This window comes from Elephantulus edwardii, unplaced genomic scaffold, assembly GCF_000299155.1.
Source record: "Elephantulus edwardii isolate Elephantulus edwardi_28Jun2011 unplaced genomic scaffold, EleEdw1.0 scaffold00403, whole genome shotgun sequence".
Lineage (NCBI taxonomy): Eukaryota > Metazoa > Chordata > Mammalia > Macroscelidea > Macroscelididae > Elephantulus > Elephantulus edwardii.
The window spans coordinates 1,216,779-1,221,762 of record NW_006400153.1 but is presented as its reverse complement, the minus strand read 5'-3'; positions in this window follow the sequence as shown (position 1 = coordinate 1,221,762).

The following is a 4,984-nucleotide window of genomic DNA, read 5'->3' as shown; positions in this document are numbered from 1 at the left end:
ATAGGTAATCTTCTTCTTTGGCCTGTCCAATGCATAGGTAATCATCTTCTTTGGCCTGTCTAATGGATAGGTAATCTTCTTCTTTGGCCTGTCTAAGGCATAGGTAATCGTCTTCTTTGGCCTGTCCAAGGAGACCCAAACCTTCAGATGGCGGTCATGCATCCCATCCCCCACCTCCTACACAGGTGGCCAGGGGGGCACGTGCCCCCCCTCCAGTGCAGGAGGCCTGCAGGAGGCACGCGGCCCCCCCAGCACAGGCGGCCGTTGGGGGCGTGCCCCCCCACCCCATCGCACAGGTGCTTGGCTGGTATGCGGCCCCTCTTGTGTGGGCAGCCGGGGGGCGCCTGCTTCCCTCACAGCCGCCATCCTGGCTCCAAGAATTCTCTCCAGACCAAGTCCACCTTGCGGCAGTGTGGTGGCTTCACTGTACCAGTCTTGAGGAGGGCCGGTGCCCAGCATCCATCCTGGGTGAGGGAATCCATTCGTTCCGGCTGTGGAAGCCTCATGGAGCTGCAAGATAGAGATAATTGAAACCAAATCTTAGAGAGACCTTTAGATACCTATAAGCTTAAAGTCACATGCTAAGCAAAGGTGTTCCTGATCAAATGGTCTTCCCAAGGGAAGCTGGGGACATTCACAATGATGTGTCAGCACACTGTTCTCTAGGGCTACACTGCCACTAAAAGGACCCATTTGCCAGTGTCTACTCATGGTGTTATCTACAAAGAAACTAGAGGGCTACAGTAGCAAGAAAGGCTGAGTCACCTTTGAAGGTGGTAGGTTGCCACTAGAAGGAATGGTTATTACCTTGGTATACCTTGGTATACCATCTATTCCTGGAGCTTTATTTTTTTGTCATATCCTTCAAAGCAGCCTGAACTTCTTCTTTCAACACCATAGGCTCTTGCTCATGTGTTGTAGTGCAGATATTGTTCTGTAATACTCAGCTGTGGTGATAGCTACTCTATGGAGGCATCCTGCCCTCTCATATCAGGTCAGCTCCTCCTATTCTGGCTTCCATGGTCCCTGGCATTCCTTCCTACCATAGAAGATATGTGTTCTATATCAAGCCTATTCATGCTAAGGCACTATGATCAGATTCTCCCGAAGGCATGGACATCCCCTTACTTCCTCTGTATGCCCACACCTGGCAAAGGATCTAATGGACCTTGCCCATATCAGCTCTCAGTATGTTTGCTGAAATACACATATATCCCGCCAAGTGATTAATTCAAGAGGAGCAAGCATGCTGCAATTTTGACAGGTAACTGAGTGAGCAATTATTTTAGCTTGCTATCAAGTCCAATATCTATGTGAGTTTGTATATGATGGTCTGTATATACATACACCAATAATTGTCACAATTATTGAACAGTATCAAGAAACACAATCTCATTCTGCCTGGTTGGACTTTAGAACCATGATGTGGTTTTATGATCCAAGAGTAATGAGATTGAAAGTGTGTCTAAGATTAGGAGAGGGTTTAAAAAACAAGAGCAATTATGAAATGCATCTGAAGGTTGAAAGAGTTTGGCTAAAAAGGGAAACAAACTAGAGTAATGTGGAAACAACATAAGTTCTGTGAATTAACAACAGTGGAAAGCTTGTCCTGTGTTTCTCCCAACAATTAAACAGTCACAGACATCATAGTGACATCACAGTAATAGTGATCTTATTTGGAAATGCCTGTGAACACCAACTTGTCATCAGAAAAATAATTTTTCCCTTTACAGAATGAAAACATCTATATCAGGAGCATTAGGGAATGCTGTGCATGTGAGCATACACCGTGACATTTTAGTGCCTTTAGCCCTAGTGAAATCACTGACAGCATCCCAGCAAGGGACTGAATCCTAGGAATGCCATTAGCCAGTCAGTGAGCATCTCATTTCATCTGGGAACATGAATACCATGTACTCAAGAGCAATGCCGACCAGGGGTTTGAAACAGCAGGGTGGTTTGCTTTGCCAAGTGGGAATATTTATTTCCAAACTACCTTCCCTGTTACTTGACTTTGCTTCCTCCATCTTCCCTAGTTCCTTGTCACTCCTGTGACTCTTGGAGGGTTTGATAACAAGCCTATGTGAATAGCAACCCTGTATGTGGACAACATGGAAGAATTTTTTTGGGGCCCAGAGGGGCTATAATAAATTGCAGAATGAGTTTTCAAAGATTCACTAGTTCTAGGGATTCACTTTTTGAAGTGACTTATGAACTAAGCTATCATATCAAGAGGTGGCCAGGAAAGAGGGAGTTTGATCAGTTAGATGTGAGTGCAAGGAATGCAGATGTAGCAAGAAAAGAGAAGAGACAAGACACACATGTTTGGGTATGGGGGGCAGTGAATGTACTGGTTATTTCTGTAAGGGTAGCATTGGTACAATGCTTGTCTGTCAGATATTGTTCTAAAATTAAGCATCCGAATTAAGACAAACTAGGAAGAAGGATTGGCCATCCACTACTGAAATACAGCAGGCCTTCGAAAACCCTATGTACAGCAGAGCACACTCAGAGTAGACTGACAGATATGGAAACTGAGGCTGAATAATCAAATTTGGAACCACAAAGGAGGAGGAACAGCTTTAAGAAAAACTAGTGCTTGGTATGTGGAATGTGAAAATCATGAATGTAAGAAAACTAAACATTGTTAAGAAAGAAATGGAACTCATAAATATTCACAGATATTAGTGAAATGAGATGGATTGACATGGGACATTTTGAATCAGAAAATCATATGATCTACTATGCTGGAGATGAAAAGGTGAGAAAAAATTATTTCCTTTTAATAGTTAAAAAGGTCATTTCTAGATTCATCTTGAAATACAATATTTTGAGTGACAGGATAATATCCCTATACATAGAAGGAAAACCTGTTAATACTAATATTATTCAAATTTATGCCTCCTCAACTAGAGCCAAAGAAAAAGAAATAGATGATTTCTACCAACTGCTGCAGTCAGAAATTGACCGAACATATAAACAAGATGCATTAATAATAATGGGTGACTGGAATGTGAAAGTTGGTAACCAGGAAGAAGGATCAGTAGTTGGAAAATATGAACTTGGTAACAGAAATGAGGCTGGAGAGAGAATGATAGAGTTCTGTACAATCAATGATATATTCATAGCAAATATGTTTTATAAGAAACATAAACACAAGCTATACACATGAATTTCACCTGATGGATGCACAGGAATTCAATTGATTACATCAGTGGAAGGAATCATTGGAGAAGCTCAATATCAGCAGTGAAAACTCGGCCAGGTATTGCTTATAGAACACACCATCAACTACTCAAATGTAAGTTCAAGTTAAAACTAAAGAAGGTTAAATCATATCTTTATGAATCAAAATTTTATTTTGTGTCTATCCCCCTGAATTTAAAAACCAACTCAGGAACAGGTTTGAGGCCTTATCAGGAATATTGTTCATGAAGAACACTGCCCACCATGGGTAACCATTATTGCATTTGACACATTAGTGTCACCGTGTTCAGCATCACAGAAACCATGAGTTATCTCTGTACAGCAAATGGACAGACCAGTGCTATACGACCTAGAAGAATGTTTGATCGAAAATAATTAAAACCAGGCCTGAGGGCCACAGATTAAAATTATCCACTTTTGGCTTGGTAGCATAACTTTCTATCTACTAGGCCAATAGAGCTCTCTCGTTGTTGTTGTTGTTGTTAAGTGCCATTTTATTTATAAAATTTTTATTTTATATTGGTTTACTTACCTGCTTTAGCTTTAGTTTGAACTCACATATAAGTAGTTGATGAGATGAGCACGAGGTAACCTGTCCTTCCTGTAGAAAATATCATGCAGCACCTCAGCCCCCAGAGAAAAACAGTTTACATGTTTCTTTACTAAAGAAAATAAGTCTCTGTGCCTCCTCTTCCGAGCCACATCCAGCTTTGAGGGGAAGGTGAGGGGAAGGTGGGAAGCAGACAACACCGTTACTGAATACAGGATCCATCAGGTTGAAGGGTACATTTCTGCGTTCCACTTCAAGGCCAATGTTGAATTCGTGTCTTGATCCTTTTGTGTTCTAGAACTCGCAGATTTTGCTGTGAACCTCAGAATCATGCAGTCGTGGCCTATTCCCACTCAGGTCTTGGGGCTAAAAGAGAGAGTGTCTTCACTGGACTCATTCATGTTCTGCTGGCAAAGTGTGAACTCCTGGTGGTTTTTAACTCCTGCCCTGCACCCAGGACTCTGACATACTGAGTCACTGAATGTGGGGGTGGGAAGTTAGAAGGGTGAGATAGTTACTCAGGCCATCTGTCCATCAAGATGACTGAGGAGTTCATTTATTATAAGGCCCAAAGCTTCTAATCAGGCCAACTATTGTCATCCTTGTGTGACAAGGCTACAGGCAAGAGTGCTGTCCTCTGGTGTGGAAGTGTGGGTGGTGCATGATGGTGGAGGGGGCATCAGTGTCTTCAGGATCAGTGCCACCCCTTTTTGTGAGGTCTTACTATACTAAAACATACAGACCCTTCAGTCACTTGTTGCCATGGAGTCCAACTGGTTTCTGAAGTTATAAATCTAGTGGGTAGTTATTGCTCATCTTTCTCACCAGGAGACCATGGAGCATTAAATAATTTTTAAGTTAGCAATACTTCTCCCTATAGTGAGTTCCAGTGGCCTAGTGGTTAGAAGCTGTGCTGCAAGTTCAAAGAAACGTGATTTGAACCCACCAGTTGCTCCTTTGAAAAAGATGGACAATCTCCTCTGGTGTAAATGACTGCCTCTGATAACCTACTGGAGGGCCAGCTATGAATCATTTCCAACTCAAGGACTACACCAGCTAAGGACAGAAACTTAGTAGTGTTTGTTGTTATGTGCCGTTGAGTCGCCTGCGACTCAAAGCGACCCTATGTAAAACAGCCCTAAACTCCGCTCTGTCCTGTGCCAAACGCACTGTCTCTGACACTCCCATCCCAATTATCCCAATCACTAAATCAATCCACATCATAGA